The sequence below is a fragment of the Amborella trichopoda genome, chromosome 8 (genome assembly GCF_054954075.1).
Source record: "Amborella trichopoda isolate Santa Cruz 75 chromosome 8, AtrichopodaSantaCruz75HAP2 v2.0, whole genome shotgun sequence".
NCBI classification, from domain to species: domain Eukaryota; kingdom Viridiplantae; phylum Streptophyta; class Magnoliopsida; order Amborellales; family Amborellaceae; genus Amborella; species Amborella trichopoda.
The window spans coordinates 23,125,157-23,146,934 of NC_142343.1; the positions used below are offsets into that span (position 1 = coordinate 23,125,157).

A 21,778-nucleotide genomic window follows, 5' to 3' on the forward strand; every position below is an offset into this window, starting at 1 on the left:
TTCACGCGGATTAGGTTTACGAGCAGGTGATTCGGCCGCTCTAGCGAAGCGTGTCACTGCTGATTTTTCTGTAACTTTCATCATGGATTAGCAACTTTTCTTTAGCTTTTCTTCGTGCGCGGGTGTCGTTACGGGGCGTGCCACATATGGAAACGCTCATCTCGATGAGACGAATACTCTCCGATAAGTTTGAGCATGATCCGATCTCAGAAGAGGGAGATATAAGCATCTCAAGTCATTCTTCATGGCTGTCCCTTTAATGGAGTTTAGTTGAAGGGTGGCCGCACGGGAATAGTGTGTGGCTCCTCTTGTTTCGATCTTTCACCTATAACGTTTTCTTAGAGTGTCTGTTTAAGCTGAAATTTGATCCATGGGGGTTTTCAACCATGCCAAATCCAATGGCTATGGTCCCATGGCCATTTGATGCTCTAAAAGTATGGTTCCACTTATAGTGGTCCGTTTCAGGGTGCTAGAGGCTGATTCTGTCGAAACTACTTCTCTGTTTGCACTACCTTAGACATGTCGGAGCGTGACGAAGCTTGGCAAGAGACTTTTAGGAGTCCTTATCGAGATCTTGACCTGTTGTGGGGTAGTTTTAAGAATGTTGAAATTTCCACTATTTTGTTAGGCGTTTTGACCGGCTTCTCTTTTTTTATTCCGCATCGGGAAATCATGGTGTTGTAAAATGTCTTCAAACAGCATGCTCCACTGACTATTGTTCTTCAAGAGAAGCGAGAAGGACAATCATTTGGAAAATTTCCTCTGCCTTTATTTATTTTTTCTTCCTAGCCATAAGACCACGTGAACATCGAGGAGATCCATGCAATGTTGTAACTAGGATGCTCAGACTTTTGTATGCAATGTGCAAGTCCATTCGTGGAAACTTTTGGGGGAAAAGAGACATGTCGAAGTCCTCACCCTCAATGGACTATTTGTGATTTTGACAGCTGAGGATTTTGTACGTTCCTCGATGGTCAGAATCAGGCCTAGCTGGCTACCATGTTCCATGCTTTAGGACACTATTGGATTGACAGCTAAATATCCTTTGGTTGGCATTGTTTACTGCTACACCAGGCTTCCTTTTGACAGTCAGGGTACCTCTGTGGGCCCCATCTGTCGGGTCCAGTTGGGGGCTTTTTTGTTGTCTTGTTCCAAAGGTCTAGGCTTGTCGGCTTGAGGTGTTATTAGCGCGACAGTCTGAAATCTTTGGTCAGCCTTGGCTTTGTCAGTTTCTTGCCTTTGTGGCGGTCTTTAGCATTTTGTAGTGTGTTTGTTTTATTGTTGGTGAAGTGTGGAAATCTTATGAGCCTCTCACTCTTGGGTGAGCCATTTTTTGTTGTGATTGGATGCAGGCAGTTGAGGATTTTGCGTGGACCTCATTAGCCAGAATTAGGCATGTTTAGCAATTAGGTGCTGGCAGAGATAATGATGCTGCGTCAACCTGTTTTTTATTGGTCCAAGCATCGTTTACGGGTTTTCACCTAAACTGGGGAAGTGGTGCCGTAAAGATGGTTTTCACTAACCTCCTCAATTTTTGGGCTCTTTTACCTATGACCTTGCGGCCATATCTACCATTTTCATCCATTTTTTCTCACGATGCCTATTTGGGGTTTTCACCATGCCCGTGTTTTTATTTTCATAGAACTGTTTTACTCCTAATTTTGTGACCATGCTCATCCATCATTTTTTCTCATGGCATTCCCTTGTCTAGGTATACACCATGCCCATTATTTTTTGTGAAGGCGTGTTTAAGGTCATGCCCTTGGGACCCGTGTGGAGCCTTTTAACGTCATGCGGCCAGAACGTACACTATAGTTTAGGGTCATACAGTTAGACCATAATGGAGATGAATAGCAGTCTGAGGAGGCCATGGAGTGAGTATGGTAGTGGTTTTGACTCAGTTTGGGGAGATGACATGAGGCTACCTATGAAAGATGGATGTTGAATGAATGGTGGGTGAAAGTGGTGACCCACTAGCTGACAGTGAGTATCGACAGTGGAATGGTTCACCGTTTTGTGAGCATGGGTGAGACTCACTGGGGAATGATGAATGTTAGTAATGAAGTGAATGGACTCACTGGGGAATTAATGAAGGTGGTGCGTACACACGAATATATCTGTTAGGGAAAGCATGAGTTAACATGCACATAAAGGGAGTGTTAGCGTATGTGGGGGCGAGTTTAAGGTCGTGCCTTCAGTACCTGAATAAAGCAGTTTAACGTCATGTGGCCAGGATGTGCACTATGGTTTAAGTTCATATAGCTTAGACCGTGGTTATGCAGTTTAAAGTCATGGAACTAGGATCATGTATATTAAGGTTGTGCAACTAGACCTCCGCAACAGTTTAAGGTCATATAGTTTGGACCGTGGTGCTAAGCCTTTTAATGTCATGCAGCTAGGACATAGATTATGGTTTATGGTCATATAATTTGGACCGTGGCTATGCAGTTTAAAGTTATGCAACTAGGACTAGACAAGTTAAGGTCGTGTAACTAGACCTCCGCTACAGTTTAAGGTCATATAGTTTGACCATGCAATTTTAGGGTCATGCACCTAGACCAAGGCTGTACAGTTTAAGGTCCTGCAGCACGGACCATGGAGTTGGTTTCCATATAAGTGAAGCTGCATATTCTCATGAATAGTAATTTGACTCGCTTGGCTATACACAAGCAGAGAGCTTTTAGAAGAAGATGGTGGCCCTACAAGGAGTGTCAAACGGAAGTGAACTTCACTGGGGATCAGGAGGGCTAGTGTGACTCCCCGGGGGTAATAAGTAATCGTATGCATGTAACTCGACTGAGAATGATATGTTAGACCGTAGATGAAACCTCACTGAGGGTTGAAAGGACAAGAATGACCCTAACTCCCTGAGGATAGTGGGTCGTAATAAGATGTGACTCCTACTGGGGATGTTGGTGTGAAAAAGACCCATCAAGGATTGAAGGGGACAAGGTGGCCCTCTTTGTCTTTTGCCTGCACCTAACTCCACTAAGGATGTTTGATGGGATACACCTAGCGAAGCAATACACCCATTTCACAGTTTAGGTCATGCGTATAGAATATTTTTCACGCCGTGCATTACAGTTTTAAGGTCTTGTAGCTCTGACCATGGTTGTGATGTTTAAAGTCATGCGTCTAGGACCATGCAGTTTAAGGTCATGCAACTAGACCTCCACTACAGTTTTGAGGTCGCATAGTTTGAACCATGCAATTTAGGGTCGTGCATCTAGACCTTGGTTGTGGTAAGGGAATGTGACTCCCTTGGGAATACAGCCATAACTGGAGACTTGACTCTTGGGGAGGGAGAATGGGGTGCAGGGAAAGAACTCCCTGGGGAGACAGAAAGATGGTCCCGATGGGAGTGTCATAGCATGCGCCCTTGATGAAGGGCACACTGCGTTAAGCCCTTGTGAAGCACACACGACGATACGTTTTGGTAAAGTGCACGACGATGGCTTTTGGTGAGGTGTGTGCGATGTTAAGTCCTCATAATGCGCATGGTGATAGCTCCTTAGAGAAGCACGCGGTAATAATCATTTTGAGTCTCAAGCTAGACCCGCCCCGACCTGGTCTTATTGTCGTGTGAAGATGAGGACTGGAGCGTCATTTTGAATTTGTGAGGGTCATTTTGTTGCACCGCTGGGTATAAAGGGGGAAAACCCCCATTTTATTGTTTCACCATAGGGAAAAACAGTCGAAGAGAGTTTTTAAAGATAGAGACAAAGCTTCCATCAAGAGACTTTCGACAAGAGTTTCCTGGCCAATACCCGCAGCATACGGGCCCTCAGAAGTTTTCTGACGAGCTTAAGCATGTCGTCGCCTTTCGCAATCTTCTTGCGAGTGTTTCGAAGAGTGCCAAGGCATTCTGAGTAGGCAACAGGGGCCACTCCGAATTTTGTCGAGACATTTCTGGTGAAACTACAAGAGTCGCAGTAGTGCTCTGCTGGAGTTTCAATGCTTTTCCAGTAGTTCCGCAGTTGCTGGCAAGTTGCAAAAGGGTCAGGGGGTTTTGACGGTCCTCTAATTATCAAGAGAGAAGGAAGAATGGAAACCAGCAAGGTAGAGGTGCTTTTTACATAATTCAGGCAAGTTTTCGCTAACTTCGTTCATCATTAGAAAGGTTTCCCAACAAGTAGGAGTGAGTTCCCAATGAAGAGGGGAAACACCAGTGAGATTTAGAGGTGTTGCGAGGCCGTAACAATCAAGGAGATGAAGGGTCATGGGACAGCGAACGGTCACCCTCCTCACGTGCAATGACTGACCACGCTGCTGGTGTCAAGTGTCGTGCCCAGTTTTCAAGGGAAGTGGTGTGCCACACATGTGGACAGCTAGAACATATGTGTTTCTGCTTTACTTCAGTAGACATCATTAGCTCCTTGACGACCTGATAGTAATGGGCAACACGATTCCTGTTGCGACTTTGAGAGGGAGCCTTGCACTTTCTAATCAAAGAGAATTCAACATAGGTTCAGTTTTTGTATCACCTCATTTTCGGGACTGGTCATTCATCCTCTCGTGTGGCGCATTCGTGGAGGTTTTGTCATAACACAGGTCATGATGCCTTTACCTGCACAAATGACTAGGCTCAATCGTCGTAATGTTTTTGCGGACAATGGACGTGATCTTCTTGGAGCCGCTTATCAACGTTTCAGCCAAGCTATTTTTTTCGAGCTGGTCATGTTCGCATTCTTGGATAAGAGGTTGATAGACAACGTCCTAGACTTCAATGTTCCCTGTGCAGACTTGTTCAAAATAAAGGTGAGTGAAATAGCCCAACAGGCTAAGGCAGTTTTGGATTTAGAAGAATCAGCTTCTATTAAGAACTATCCCTCTATCAGGCCTTTACTTAAGTTCTTCCCTGCGCCTTTGACTTCATAGATTCTGTGACGGCACACTTGGGTAACCTTAAAACTAACTTGCTCATGCATCAGTTCGTTCACTCGGATTTCGAGATTTTTCCTTCAGAGATTCCTTTGATATTTAAAGAGATCGCATGCTTTGAAAATTAGGATGACATGGCGGCTCTTAAATGGAACATCAATGATTTGGAAGGCTTTCTTATTATAGCCCATGAGGCAGAAAAAGACTCATTTTCACCTCAGATGATACGTGGGGAATATCCTCCCGTGGTTAGAAAGTTTGCCTTTCTCCAGCCGACGGCTATGAACGATGGAATCAAATAGACACAACATAACTACTATTGGCTTAGTCTTGAGAACTGAGCGATATTCTCCATTCGTTGTATACAAACATTTAACAATAGAAATAAAACACCCCTATGTGCCTTTTACTTTCTTTGTATGTCGTTATGTGTGATATTCTATTGCTTTAGGAATAAAATTCTTTCTTTTGCTTCAGTGTGGTGCATGGCCCTTTTATTCCTCCTTTTCTTTCTGCTTTATTGCTTCTATCCTTTCACAGGGTGAGACAAAGAAGGATAGCCCACTCCTTGATTCGTCTTTTGACAGCTTGTCACAACTCCAATGACCTCGAGCGGGGGAGCAGTTTCTTCCTCACCCCTTAGCGTTTGATTGGACAGGGGCTCATAATTCATGATTCTCATGATTTGGTGAGCCTGGTTGCTGTAAATACTTCAATCTCGGTTGGTGAGCCTTGGCCTCGATTTGAGGAGCATTACTTTTAAGCTCTTCATAGGTCTTAGTCTCAGGGATGAACTCCTTCAAGTGCTTCAAAGGGATGCGCATAACCTCCAAATGATTCTGGAGGTTGCGAACGTCACTTCTCAGCTCTGTCATGGGATCTTATTCCTGAGAGCCGGAGTGATGACTCTTGTCTACCTATACTTCTCCGAGATCCTTTGAGAGGTGGTTGGCATGTCAATTATGCTTTTAGAAGAGCAATGGGGACATGCAGGACCTTTTGCTGGTCTGGCGTATAAGTGACCCTCAGTGCTGGAAGGTCCACCTCTAGGGCTTCCTCAGCCTCAGGAGTTGCTTCTAACTCGTCATTTTGTTCTCGTGAATTAGAAGTAGAGGGGAAAGCTTCATCTTCGAGAGGGGGAGCCATGACCTCAGGGAGGGGTAAGGTATACTTGGAAAGATAGGAGTTAAGGGGAGGATCTTGCCTTGTCTTTCCTCCTCTTTGAACATGTCCATAATCATTCGCCCCAAATCTTCAACATCATCATGAGACGAGGGTCATGTCTCTCTCACAGGATTCCAATCATCATCATTTGACTTTTCTGATCCTGGAAGGTCTGTGAAATAGTACTTAGCATCAGCATAGTGAGTCTTGACTATAGGGAACGGTCTCTTATCAGCATAGACTGTGTGTTGTCTCCCATCTCGACTGTATTTGAAGCATTGGTGGAGGGTGGAAGGAACCACCCCTTGATCATGAAGCCAAGGGCGGCTGAGGATCATAGATACTTAGAAGGGCTAGAAGATTTCTCAAATTTCCAATTACATCATATTTCACGTTATCCTCATTAGTCTTCTGTGTTCTTGATCCAGTCACTAGTGTAGATGGTAGGGTAAGTTTAGGAGCAGTTTTTGGTTAAGTTTTTATTGGTTACACTGGCTAGCCTCGTTGTTCAGCCGGTGTGCTCTGGGTTGATGAGGAAGTAATAAAGATTTGGATTAAGAATGTCGAGGCTTAGGTATAAGGAAAAGTAAAGGATAGGGAAATTTGAGTATTTTTGAGCTTTTGAGGTGTGGGTTGTAGCTTCTTCCCCGATCTTAAGCTCATTTACTCCGTGCTGGATGGTACTTCCAAGATCTGCACCATATGGGAGGCCTCTTTAGAATAAGAGCATGAAGATGACTCAGTCTTGGCTGGTGCATCCAAAGAGTCAGGGACTGACAAGAATCCAACCGCCTGGGCCATCATCTTTCTTAAGAACTTTTATTGTGACCTACTGACGTTGGTGCATCTGAGCTCTCTATTTAGACCGTTGAACTCCGGGCACTGCAGTACCGCACCTATGGAAAAAATAGAATAGGCAGAGGAAAATAAGAGTCAGTATGTTCTAGGTAGCCTTTTTTGTCAGCGCTAGAATTGGACGTGTGCAGGGGGTATTTTAGCTCTCGCCCCTATTTTGACCGTTGGGGGTGCTTTTAGCATCGTCACCCGTATTCGATGAGTCCCGAGCAGTTGATGACTCAAGGGTGCCCACATGATCGAAAGTAGGGATAAGGTGAGCCACGCCTGGGATGAAGTCCCGTAAGGTCGGCAGTGGAGGAAGAGGCCTGAGAAGCTCTTCCTAAACTGGTGGCTGAGGAATGTGGTTCCTTTGACGGGCTGACGTGGGTGCTAGTCTCCTTTTGGATCCTAGAGGAGGTGTTCGGTCTGCCATATCAGGCTGGTGAGTAGTCCTAGCTTAGTGGACTGCCTAATTCTTCAAGTACTTGAGCCTACTTCGCCCATGGTAGACTTTTGAGGGTAGAGAAGTCGAGGGCTCTGAAGGGTCCAGTGTATGCTCATAGGGGGCATGAAGTGGGGTTTCCTCTTGAACGGGGGCGATGGCTTGAGAGCGTTCTGAGAGGATGACACAAACAATGTGGCCTTTCTGGACTTTCTCTGTGACTATAGCTTCGAACCCAGAGCATTCTTTCTGCTCATGGCCCCATACTTGGTGATATGGGCACCAGAGGTTGTCTATACCCTGGGCAAGACACCTGGGCTGCGTGGCGGGCTTGGGGGTGATAAGGCCCTATTGGACCATTGCCTCGAAGAGGGCTTGTAGAGGATCTGGCTCAGTGCTTCCCTGAGCTTGTGTCGGGAGTTCTTCTTGTGCTGGTGGAAGAGGGACTTGTGGGTTTCCTTCTGGGTTACCATGAACTTCCTGGCCTTGCTACTTCTTCTGTGACAAGAGCTCATGGAAGCCAGTGCATTTGCTGATGTCATGGCCTCGTATCAGGTGATAAGAGCACCAGAGGTTCTCAGTTCCAGGGGGCAAGAACTTGGGCGGCCTTGTCGGCTTTGGCGTGATGAGTCCTTCTTCGAGCATTATGGAGAATAGTGCACGAAGGATACCGGGTGCTTCGTCATCCTCTTGGATTGTCACTATGTGGGCAGCCTCAGTTGCCCCGAATGCTTTCTTTAACTCTTCGAGCTTTTTCTGACCCTTATTAATGAGGGCTTCGATAATGTCTTTGAGCATATAGCAGTCTTGAGTGGGGTGGCCTACTCCTCGGGGATAAGTGCAGTACCTCTTGTGTGTCTCCTGCCCGACCAGCTCTGGGGTTTTAACATTTGGTACCTGGATCATGTTCTGTCAAGCAATAATCGAAGCAGCGCGGAAACCCACTCCTTCTCAAAGGGGTACACCTTATTCGGGTGCTGGATCCAATAGTTGCATTGATTTATATTTATAGGGGGTGGGACCCTATTGTAGGACTACTGCTTGGCCTTGTTCTGAGACGTATGTGAATTGGAGAGGTCCAAAGTTTGAGGGACGGCTTTGTTAGTGTCGTTCACAGTGATAGCCGCTCTAATCACCACTTTTTGCTGGTTGCTCGAACTATTGGAGTGGGAATTCAAGCCAATGGGGTTGCTAATGAGATCCCCCATGATGCTTGAATAAACCTTTTGAGGCTCCTCTTATTTTGATCTTTCGCCTTTAACTTTTTCCTGGAGTGTTTGTTTAAGCTGAAATTTGACCCCTAGTGATTTTCAACCGTGCCGGATCTAATGGCGATGGTCCCAAGGCCATTTGATGCTCCGAAAGTAGGGTTCCGATTATAGGGGTCTATTTCAGGGTGTTAGAGGTTGATTATGTTGAAACTACTTCTCAGTCTGCACTACCCTAAACATACCGGAGTGCGACGAAGCTTAGTAGGAGACTTTTAGGAGTCTTTATGGAGATCTTGACCTATTCTAAGGCCTTTCTTAGACTGTTGAAATTTTCATTGTTTTGTTAGGCATTATTGACTGACTTCTCTTTCTTTATTCCTAATGGGGGAACCATGGTGCTACAAAATGTCTTCAAATAGTGAATAGGCGATGTGTAACAAAATTTGGAAGGTGAAAAAATAATTATGCCTACCTCTCTTTCTCTCTTTTGCTCTTGATAGAATTGTTGTGTGGATCGAGAAGGAGAGAGTTGAGAGAAAGAGAGAGACAATTGGAAAGATAAAACTTTAGAATGAGCCTATTTAGGAAACATGGTATTACTTAGAGAATATGAGAGACTGAAATCTAAAGTTTCTAAAATAGTGGATGGATTGATACGTAGTGCGTTGAGAGAAAGCGAGTGAGCATTGATAGAAAGAGAGAGAGACATAAATAAAATGATTGAACTATAGAATAAGCTTATCTAGGAAACATGCTCTTTCTCTCTTCCTCTCCAAGGAACTCACTCTATTACCCTCGTAAAGTTTACTCTTCTCTATTTCTATAAAATGAATTTAGAGCAATGGAACAGGCATCCCCAACGAACTTTCTCTATCATCCTCTAAATCTTTTATGTTCTCTCCTTTTATACAATGAACTCTCTCTATCGTCTTCTTAAGTTTCTCTCTTTTCTCTCTCTTTATGCGATGAATTGAGTGCATTGGAACATGCATCTCCAACGAGCTTTCTCTATCTTCCTCTTAAATTTCTCTTTTCTCTCTCACCATATAACAAATTCTCTCAATCATCCTCCTAATTATCTCTCATCGCTCTCTCTCTATAGGATGAATTTGGATTATTGGATCAGGTTATTTCCCTCTAACTTTGTTCGAATTTGGTGTTTTTGTTTATTTCCCAATCTCTCCCTCCATTCTCTCTCCCTCATCCCAGTCATACCTCTCTCTCTCTTCGTTCTCATTCTCTATCTCTTTCCAAGCAATATTTCTCTCTGCCACAGCCCAACACCATATTTCTCTCCTTCTTTTCTTTCCTTAATTTTCTCATCCAAAATCAAATCTCTCATTCATTAAATCTCCCCCCATATTTATCTCTCCCACTCTCTATCTTTCCTTCTCAAATGTTATAGAATATATTTTTAAAGGAGACTAAAATTAGATGGGACATGATTAGAAGATGTGCAAAAATTTTGGAAGGTGACAAAATAATTAGGCCTCCCCCTCTTTTCCTCTTTCGCTCTTAAAAGAATTGGTGTGTGGAGAGAGAAGGAGGGTGTTGAGAAAAAGAGAGAGATATATAGAAAGGTAGAATTTTAGAATGAGCTTATTTAGAAAACATGATATTACTTAGAGAGCATAAGAGAATGAAATCTAAAGTTTCTAAAATGGTGCACGGATTGAGAAGTAGAAAGTTGAGAGAAAGAGAGATATATATTTGATAGAAAGAGAGAGATATAAATGGAACAATAGAACTTTAAAATGATCGTATCTAGAAAACATGCTCTTTCTCTCTTCCTCTCCAACAAACTCTCTTTATCGTCCTCTTAAATTTCTATCTTTTGACTCTATATACGATGAATTTAGAGCCATGGAACATACACCTCCAACAAAATCCCTCTATCATTCGCTAAAATTTCTCTCTTTCCTTCCACTTAACAACAAACTCTCTCAATCTTCCTCTTAAGTTTCTCACTACACATTTCTCCTTGGGTCATAGTTTTGTTGTGCAAGTGTTTCAGGTTCTATGTTCATATAGCTTTATGTGTGCATAGCATAAACTATGTCGTGTGTGTTCTATGACTGTGTTGTGCAGCATAAACTACGAACTATTCTTCTCTTCTATGACCTGCACACCTATATGACTTGGACTCAAGCATACAGGTGTGCAAGTTTTGAGCACTCAAACCTGTGTTGTGCAGGTTCTGTTTTGAGTGCTCTATGTTTTGAGTACATGTTTTGAGTGTTGTTTTGAGTACTCAAATATGTTTTGAGTGCTATTTTGAGAGGTATAATTGTTGTTTTGAGTGTTGTTTTGAGGCAGACGTGGTCATCATACTTCTCCGGCTGGGGATGCTTTCGAGAGCCCGCATACCAATGATGCGTGCTGATATTCATAACACGACTCTGAATGCTGGCATCGCAATAGGGGCCAAAGGTTGACACATCGAGTTGGGCATTCGATTGAGATAGCATTCTGAACTACTGTATCCTCTTGGGAAGACAAACTGAAGAGTTCTGGTGCCATAATCAAATCACTGAACTTCTCGGGTAGGCCCGAAGGCTACCCTTAAAACCTCCTCGACTCCCCTTAGAAGGAGTCCTTTCACTAGGAGATGCCCCTAATTCAGGGCAGGCTCAAGTCACAGGATGTGGCCAAAACATATAGCAAATACCTAACAACAGACATGAGGACCTCTGGCATCTTTGGTTCCTGATATATAATAAGAATTCTGAGGAGGGTATAGATCTTAAATACCTTATAGATGCCTTACTACAAATGTTGGCTATAGAAAACCTTCTTTCTTCTTTGACAATACTCCCTGCGATTGCTAGCAAAATGCTGAAGAGAGTATTGACCACTTTGCTAAGGCTTGCACTGAAGAGATGCACAGAGGATGTGTACACAAAGACTTCCTTTCTCTTCCACACAATTCCGCTCATTTTCCCTCTTGTTCCTTCCTTCCCTCTACCACCGCTAACTAGAATCATTCTATTTTTATCAAAGCCAGTGACGATCAAAGACCTGAGACCGCAATCGCATATCCAACTTCCTAACTCGTGACTCTCAACCCATTCCTCTACCTGATAGACTGACCTACCGCCGCCACCACAAGAATCTATATTTGTGAATCCATGTCTGAGACTGAGACATGTTCCTTAACAGGCAAAACATTCTAAGTGCAGTTGCCAATCTTGTCTGCTTTTGGGATGCTATGCCCTTTCATCCCTCCAATCTAGCACTGACCTACCACCGCAAGAGCTATAATCAATATCTAAAAAATTCGACCACTGACTGCTCGTAAGTGACGCAGCAGTCGAAGCTCGATTATCTCTCTTTCCTTACCTTACCGATAAGACTGTGCTCCTCCTCCACTCAAGTCGTTCCTCTATCATCGGGAAAACAAGACTACTGATATTGACTGAACACCAAATGGAGTCCATCTCTATAAAGAGAAACAACATCACATGGTCGGTCCACACGCGTCAAACTGAAAAAGAAAGAAGAGGAAGAACTATAACTATACTGTATTCATAGCGCTACCCCCCTCCCCTATAAAGACCTACCCTATCTATCTCATTACCCATGCCCTTCTCCAATTAGCTATTCCCCTCTCTTATGACCACCTTATCCCATGATTGCCTTCTCTGATTCTTGATTCTCTCTTCCTCTAGTTTGCTCAATTATTCATATTATTAGAGAGAGGAATTTCTTGCTTGATTATTTATACATAAAAGAATGGGCAGATTCGTCTTTGTGTCGATTTTCATGACCTCAACAAGGCAGCCTGTCACAAGGACGATTTTCCCCTGCCCAATATTATGATTCTCATTGATCATAGGGCAGGGTACGAGATGTTTAGTTTCATGGATGAATACAACGCGCTTTGTTTCAGATCAATATGGCTCCTGAAGACATAAATAAGGAAGACCTCATTCATCATACCAGCTGGCACGTACTGAAATACTGTAATGTCCTTCGAGCTAAAGAATGCCGGTGCCTTTTATCAGTGGGCAATGACGGCACTGTTTCATGATCTAGATAGACCTGGAAAAGGCAAAGGCGATTATTGCCTCCGTAAATGGAAAAAGAAGGGCTTATTATCACACAGGTTGTCTTCGCTTTATCTCACAACTCACACCCATCTGTGAGACGTTATTCAAACTCCTTAAAAATGACTCCCCTAAGTAGTGGAATGAGGATTGCCAACAGGCATTTGATTGAAAAAAAAAAAGATTTTATGAATCCTCCAGTTTCAGGAAGACCCTTACTGCTCTACTTATCCACCACAGAGACATCCATGGGATGTGTGCTCGGTCAACATGATGCCACAGGCAGAAGAAAACAGGCCATATACTATTTGAGCAAAAAATTGATCGACTGCGGGTTAAGATATTCACCATTAGAGAAGACATCTCTTACTTTGGCTTGGGCTACTCAACGCCTCAGACACTATCTATTGTCTTATCCAGTACTGCTTCTCGTGTGCATGGACTCGCTAAAGTATCTCTTGGAAAAGCCGGTTGTTTTAGGCCGAATTGCTAGGTGGCAAAGTTTGATATCACTTATGTCACTCAGAAATCAATGTTGGGACATGTTATTTCCCTTGGATGTCACCCTTTACACCCATGATGGATTTTCTTGATGAAGAAGTCTTTTACACTGACATTGATTATGGAGAATCTGATCCTTTCTGGGCCATGTACTTCGATGGAGCTTTGAATGAGATAACACGGGAGTAGGTCCCCAACCATCCGTATGAATGTCAAAAGGTCTCTTACAATGAACTGATTTGTTGGAAAAAGGTCATTTTCCACCTGGTAGTACATTGATCGAAAACATCTTTTGCAAAACTAGATAGGTAGAGTCCAAAAAAGTCCCTATTCAGCCATGGAAGGAAGACATTGAAATTTCATGGTTCCAAGTCGCTTATGCCATGTGTCGAGAGGTATCGAACAAATAGTCGTAGTAGCCGAGTGACTCAAAATTCGCCCTGTGTCAAGAATATAGATGCCCCCTTTTTCCTTACTCAAACCAATCATCCTCCGGGTCCTGAAACACCTTTTTCAGTTTAAGAAGAAGAAAATAATGTTGCACTGCAATTAAGAGACTTACACGGTTGATTAACTGACAAAAGGTTCATGTCAAGATCGAGAACATGAAAAACACTAGGAATAGAGATAGAGGGAAAGGAAATAGAACCAACTCCTTGAACATGAACTGAAGATCCATTAGTCGTTCCTAGCTAAAACTATGGCCAGAAAAATTGCTAAGAGAATGGAAGTCTAAGGGAGAGCCCGTCATGTGAAGGGAGGCTCTAGAGTTAATCACCCACGAAGATGATGGACGAGAAGTGGAAGTGAGACCTGCTGTGCATGCTGAGTGGTGAGAATGAGAATCTGGTTCCTTGGGACTATCCTTCTTCTTAGAGAGATAGAACTGAGCAAATTATTCTAACACATCATAGGGGATTTGAGAGGTAACACTTTCCTTCTTTTTAAAATTGATAAGCCTATAAGTTAGTGGGGGTGGGGGGGGTTTGGAATTAGAAAGAAGTTAGTCGGGTAGTGCACATGAAGGAACGGTTCCCTATCCAGCTGCCTTTATCTTTCTCATACGGGGGCCTGTAATGAGAGAAATTCCTTCCCCTTTAGATTAGAGTAAGGTTCCTCCACGGCCCATGATCACCTATTCCTTTTAATGCTCACGACTCCCCTCTCAATATTAGAGGGGGATGGTGGCAGAGTCTAGTAAATCACCACCCACTTCCACAAGCGGGCAAGGACAGAAAGAGATATGTGGCCATCTAATCCAAACCATTGGTATGCCAAGAATCAAATCTCTTACTCCTGGAAGGAGTCGTATTGAGAACTTGTTCAGTTGATCGTCCCATTCATTTGATAGGCGGTCATGGACCAGCATGTTGGATAGAGAAGATAGGGCGTCTGGGCCGACAAGTTTTTGGGGGTGGGAGATGCAACTGGCGATAGACTTTCCAATTGAACGTGATGTATTACCTTGGGTTCCGCTCCCATCCCAGGAGTCAGCCTAGTCAGATTGAATTCTTGTGGTAATCAAAGATGGGCTTGAGCACACACTTAGAAGCTAGTCTTATGCATCGATCAAGGTTGAGATGATAAGTGGACCGTTCAAAGAAAAGTCCCTTTACGAGCCTTCCCCCTTAGAAGCTTCTAAGAGTCAGAATCATGGAACAGAGCGCCCTTCTCGAGTTTACATCTAAGCGAGCGACGAAGACCCCCACACACAGTAGTTGTGAGTCGCATGATCATGATGAGACCTGTGCGTGTGACACGAAAAATCGAGAATTCCATCTCCAGCTCTTCTAATTGCAAGGGATTGCTATGCGGAATCGAAAAATCAATCAGAATCTTCCTATTTTGCTAACTAATTCTTTCTGCGCTCGCTGACTGATACTGAGGGACTGGACACCGAGACCATGGTATCAAAGGCCTGTGGCTTGTGGCTTGCTTGATAAGGGAAAAAGAAGACGTCCCTCAAAGCCCGACAAACGATCCCTACGTTTTTCAATTACCAGAAGCTCTTAGCTACTCTACTATAAGGCAAGATTATGGTGGGCCCTACTTGCCCTTATTGAACGTTAAGAGTACTCATATTACAGGGAGCTTCCTCTTCCTTAATCTGACTTATATACAGGTCTTAATCGACTTAAGGAGCATGAATACAAATAGTATATACCTCGGGAGAGGGATGAGAGTAGTGTTATTTAGTTCCATGAGGTTAGCTGCCTATTGCAAGAGTTCTAGATCTGAAGGGACAATGGCAAGCTGCTATAAGCTCCTATTGAATGTGAACAACAAAGTCAAGGAGTTACTAAATACAAAAACTCAAATGTGGAGAGTCCAGACATTCTTTAGCCCGAACAACATTACATTATTTCAGTATGTGCCAGCTGGTGCGCTGAACAAGGTCTTCCTTATCTATGTCTTCAGAAGCCATCTTAATCTAAAACGAAGCGCGCTGTATCCATCCATGAAACTAAACATCTCATACCTTGCCGTATTATCAATGAGAACCAGAGTATTGGGCAGGGGAAAATCATCCTTGGGACAGGCTGCCTTGTTGAGGTCACGTAAATCGACACAAAGTTGAATCGGCCCATTCTTTTTCTTTGCCGGCACGACCTTTGCTAACAAATAATTGTTAAACTTATGCCTTAATCTCTATCTCAAGTTTGGATCTGAACTTCCTGGCTGCTTGTTTCACAGGAGTCAAGTTCGGTCCCCTATGGAGTAAGTGGGGTGTGGGTTGTGTCAATACATCTGAGAGAAAGAGTACGGATGAGATTGCCAACCAAAAATCGCCCCGAGCTAAAGGCGGACGTAAGAGTGCCTAGAAAGTACGAGAAGAGGAAAAGGCTAATAAAATCATCAACTTCCTCCTATTCGAGACCATTCGAGTTGCAAGAGCAAACTAAATCGATAGGAGAAGTCGTCAGGCACAAGCGGGATCAGAACTTAAAAGCTAGAAATAGGGCACAAAAGAGGGCACAGAGGACCCGGACCCATACTTCCTTGAGGATAGTGGAGATACGATCGTGAAGTAGGAAGCCTGATGAAAATAGGTACATGAAACCTGAGGAATTAGACCGTAAATCCTGGTTCGGAAGAGTGACAGGAGGGACCAAAGGGAAGCGAGGTTTTAACCTCAAATCAAACTCAGTCGAGCCTAGGATCATGTCCCAATGGATGGCCCAAGTGAGCTCAACCAATGTCTGGCCTCTGTGGCATGAGTAAATAATATAGCCACCGATAAGCCCAGGATGATCCACAATAAAGGTGGCAGGATTTGAACCTATGGCCCTCTGTGCCAAAAACAGATACGCTGACTAGACTGCGCTCTACACCTCATATCAACAAATCCCCCCCGAAGAGCACTATAATATTCACTGAGACTATTATCACCTTGTTGCAGCCAAAAAATATTTTCATACAGCTCCTACATCCTATAGATTTGTTTGTATGAGGAATATATTTCGAGTTGCATTCTGGTGTTGATTGGTTTCGAAGTACTACCACCAATGACCAGCTTTCATAAGCTCTATGGTTGGTGGATTCCGTTATATGTCCATTCAATCACCATAGAGAGTGTTAAGCTCATTAATGGAAGAGACACGAGGGCTTTCAGACTCGATGGAAGCTTATCCTGGCTTGTGTTAAGCATATAGCGAGATTCCGCATGGAGCACACTCGAATTACTTTGCAGACTGTATGATAGTAGCTCTTTCTTCTTCAGTCAGGCAGGGGATTCAATCCAGTCACAGGTTCCCCTACGGCTACCTGGTGACGACTTCACCCGTGTCTCCCCGAGCAGCATACCCCACCCTCATCGAGTACATAAGGGTCGCGGGCTCGACTTTTGACCCTTTAACTTAGGATTAGTCAATTCTATTTCTTGATGGGGGCAGGGAAGGGATATAACTCAACGATAGAGTGTCACCTTGATTAGCCAGGGATAGGATTCGAACCTGTAATTCTCAGATCATGAACCTAATGAGTTGATCAATTACTCTACCCCGCTTGTTCTCCTTCTCTTTTTTCCACTAATCCCACCGCTCATTCAATCACTTGCCTTTCCTTCTCCTTTGTTATTTCATTGATTCCTCGTTGATTCCTCTTCCCCCTATTATTTTCTTTGTCAAAAAGCCCCCACCCCCTCAAGAGAAAGTAGATTCGTTTAGTACGAGATTGCTTCACACCTCGCGACGCTTACACCTCTCGCTTATCGAAGTTCTGTTAAAAAACCTCATACGAGAACTTGTATGGAGAAGGATTTCCAATGTTTAAGACAGCGAGTGACTAAACTAACGTAAACTCCTCTCGTTGCTTTGAGAGTGAGTCTATAGTCAGCTCAGATGCGGCGCAGCAGTTCTTCCATACCAACTTAGCTGCCCGGCACTGCTATTGGCATAACAATTGGTACACCATAGGTTGGCCCAACCAAGTCCTCTCGTGGCTCCTCGCAGTTCTCCCTTTAACACCAATGGTAGATAGGAACCGAACTATCTCACGACATTCTAAACCCAACTCACGTACCACTTTAATCGGCGAACAACCAAACCCTTGGGACCTTCTTCAACCCCAGGATGTGATGAGTCAACATCGAGGTGTCAAACGACTCTGTCGATAAGAGCTCTTAGGAGTCCTCAGCCTATTATCCCCGACGTACCTTTGATCCGTTGAGCGGGAGCCCTTCCACATGAGACTCCCAGATCACTATGGCCAGCTTTTGTCTTTGTTCTACCAGTCGTTCTTACAGGCAGGCAGGCTTATACCATTACGCTCACGAGCATAATCTTAGCTTGAGCCTACCTTCACACACCTCCGTTACTCTTTAGGTGTCATCCGCCCTAGATAAACTACCCACCTCACAGAGTCCCCCCCCCCCCCCCCCCCCATAATGATCAGTGTGGCAGTTAGGTATCCTTAAATGAAAGAGTGGTCTTTCAGGATTGGGAGATCTGTGTCACCACCTCCCACCTATCCAACACATTCGATCAAGGTTGTCACTATGAAGTTATAGTCAAGGTGCACGGGGTCTTATCGCCTAGCCATTGGTACTCCACATCTTTGCAGAGAATTCAATTTCACCGGGTCGATGTCGGACACAGTGGGGTAGTCGTTACACCATTCGTGCAGGTCGCTACTTAAGCGACAAGGAATTTTGCTACCTTAGGACAGTAAGAGTTATTGCCACCATTTATTGGGGCTTCCATTCAAAGCTTATAAGACTTCTCCTTCCAACCTTCCAGCATCGAGCAGGTATCAGACTTTATACATCGTGTTACCTCTTAGCAGAGTTATGTGTTTTTAATAAACAGTCGCTACCTCCTGGTATGTGCTGCTCTCCTAATCAAAAGATAGGAGAGCACCCCTTATCCCGAAGTTACGGGGTCATTTTTTCGAGTTCCTTCGACATGGTTCTCTCAAGCGTCCTAGTATACTCAACTTGTTCACCTGTGTCTGTTTGGGATAAGGTCAGTTCACCGGGAGGATCGTACTCCCAATTAGAATTTTTTCCTAGAAGTTGAAAGCCTTTATAACTATGACAACAGTCGTGACAATAAACAGACTCGCGACTATGACAGGGCGGTACGCTCTGCTCTCTCACGACCCCTATTCTAAGACTAAAGGCCCCTCCTGAAGATTCAAAAGGCGAGCACTGAAATGAGAAAGGCGACCGAAGGGTTCACACTAGAAAGTGCTCATAAAGGTGTCAACAGGTGCGTGGAGCCAAAGCTCACCTATAAGAAAGAGCACTCGTTGGGCCGAGTCTTCGCCCGTGTTCGCCTTTGGATGACTCAAAAGTGTCTGCCTAGCTCGTTCAGTCTACTCCACGTAGCAAGGTCAAACTATTGGCAGGGCGCTTTGCTGTCAAAAAGCAAATCGCTTATGAGTGCTTTGCTGGGCACTCTCAAACAAGAGCTTTTCTTTTTGTAAAGCCCTCATAAGCGATTTGCTTTGTAGCCAACGAGTCCCAGTGAGCTCAGTCATTAGCTAAGTCTTGTCAAAGCCCTCTTGAGGGCTTTTTGCTGCTACCCAATAGAGTGCTGGTTTGATGCAACGAGCAAAGCCCCAACGAATTCAGTCGTTAGCGCAACGTCAAAGCCCAACCAAACCAAGTATGTAGTAAAGAGCCCTTTTTGCTGCATGAGTTCAGTCGTTAGGTTAGCTAAGTCTTGTCAAAGCCCAAGTAGACAAGATCCCTTTTTGCTTTTGCCCAAAAGCTAAGACCGAGTGTGAAGCAACATCAAAGCACTCGCTCTAATGAGCGAGTGCTTTGCAAGAGAAAAAAGCGAACAAGCGTAGGCTCGAAAGCAAGAAGCAAGGGCGCTAACGCGTCGCGCCGCTAGCGCATCCATTTTCTTGCAAGAAGCAAGGGTGCTAACCTATCGTGAATCAGTTTTCTTGCTTGCATCCGTTGGTTTGTTTTTTTCCCAGTAAGAAAACATATGCACTACCGTGCAACGGCTTTACGCTAGCGCGCAGCAAGAAAACGGATGTGCTAGCGCACTCTCCCATTACTTGGTTGCTTGGTGTAGTTTTCTTCGTTTCTTCAACAATCGCTTTTTCTAAAAGCAAACCCACCTCAACAATAATTGATTTGACATTACTACCACTGGCTTTGCTCCTTGCTTGCCATGCCACTACTTGAACAACTGACTTCTTTGTTGTTAGGCCGTCAAACTATGATGAGCGTTGCACCTTTTGAAGTGTCAGTAGCTTAAGGGTCCAGGCACGTCCAAGTCAAGAAGGCTTTTCTGACTCAAGGTTCATCTTAGGGAAAGGAGAGCGAGGGGAAGAGGGGGCAGCCCTCGGCCCAATCATCCAATTTGCTCCAATAGATAGGCATGGTTTAGGAGTCAAAGCAACTTCATCACTCTCATGTACCCATCGGACGGCAGCCCTTTTGAGGCTTCCTTAGGGACCGATTCGCTCTGCATAGATTGACTGAACGCAGAAAGCCTTGAACTAACAGGCGATCATGTTTTTCATAGGATTTCTCGTTACTCAAGTCAACATTCTCACTTCTAATATCTCCAGGTGTTGTCACCAAAAACCTTCCCCGATTAACAGAACGTTCTGCTACTGACACTTGAAAATGCCTTCAAGGTCTCGTCGCTTCGGTGAATCAGTTGAGCTCTGATACATTTTTGGTGCCATGGAGCTAGACTAATGAGCTATTACACTTTCTTTAAAGGATGGCTGCTTCCAAGCCCACCTCCTGATTGTCATCGCTCGATCACTTCCTTTTCCACTAAGTGATTGCTTAGGGACCTTAGTGTACGATCTGGGTTGTTTCCCTCTCGATTTTGGATCTTAGCACCCAAAGAGTCTGTCTGTACAAACGATCTAGGCCTATCTTCAGAGTTTCCCTGGGGTTGGTCAAGCTTTTTGGGGGCCACCCTAGCCCATTGAGTGCTCTACCTCGGGCCATCAACATCATACGCTCTACTGAAATATATTTTGTAGAAAACCAGCTATATCCGATCTTGGTTGGCCTTTCACCCCTAGCCCTAGGTCATCCCCATAATTTGCCACATACGTGGGTTTGATCCTCCAAGGCCTGTTAGAGCTCTCTTCAACCTGCTCATGGCTAGATTGATCCGTTTTGGGTCAAATTGGAACAACTAGAAGATTCAACCTCTAGAAGCGCCTACACCTAATGGCTTAAGCCGTTGTTCCCATTTCCTCGTTGACCCATCATGCAAAAGGTACGCCATTAGAGTGACTGCGCCCGTTTGGCTCTACACTCCGCTCCTTCGACTGATTGTTGGCATCGGATCTCAGGTTCTCTATTGCACTCCCTAAAAAGGGTTCTTTTCACCTTTCCTCACGGTACTTGTACGCTATCGGTCACTAAGGAAGACTTAGGCTTAGAGGGTGGTCCCCCTTTCTCGTGGAAAAGCGATCAGAATTCGAACACGCCGTGTTTTACTGGGAAGGATTAAACCATGGGAACGAATCTACAAGGTTATCACCTTCTTTGGCCAGATCTTCCAACCTTTTCACAATTCCCGGACCAAAGGTTTTTCTATCATCCATTCCACAACAAATCAAATGAAACCAACGAGAACGAGTTACGCGAGCTTAATAGGAGCCAACAAAAACTAGTTTGTTAAGCCGATCGAGAACGAGTTACATTTAAATGAGTGCAATTCTATGAAACGAGCCTAATAGGAAAGGAAGCGAAGTGTGTAATCACTGAGCAAGCAATGAGCGAAGCAAGAGGAATGAGGCTAAGCGGCTCCGCACCTTTTCTTCTTTTCGCTTCGCGGATGAAAGAAGATTGAATTGCTTTGCTTCGCTAGCGCAAAGCTTCGTGGTAAGCTTTGTGTTTCTTTTTCTTCAAAGCTCCAATCCGCTCTCGCTCGTCGCTACAAACGGGGTGTCGATTGATTTCCCTTCCTTTAACTAGTCAGATGTTTCAGTTCGCTAAGTTTTCAAAGTCTAAAGAGCGCAGACTAGCCACGGAGCTTGGATACTGTTTCTAGATCGGAGATCCATCGATCACAGATGGTATCTCCCCATGGCCTTTTGCCTCTTCAAGCGTCCTTCCATCTCAATGCCCGGGCATCCATCCAATGCTTTGGGTACATTGAACACCAACATAATCTCAATGCAAGCAAGGTCTAATGGCTGGGCTTTTTGCTGTTGCGGAGCAAAAGCTAGGAGGGCAAGCCAAATCTTGTCAAAGCCTGCAAACTACA

The 21,778-nt window shown here is 44.3% G+C and overlaps 1 pseudogene; it reads right to left on the bottom strand.

The window, feature by feature from the left end:
- Positions 1-17,262: 17,262 nt before the first annotated feature.
- Positions 17,263-21,531, bottom strand: LOC148780952 (25S ribosomal RNA; annotated as a pseudogene).
- Positions 21,532-21,778: the final 247 nt, after the last annotated feature.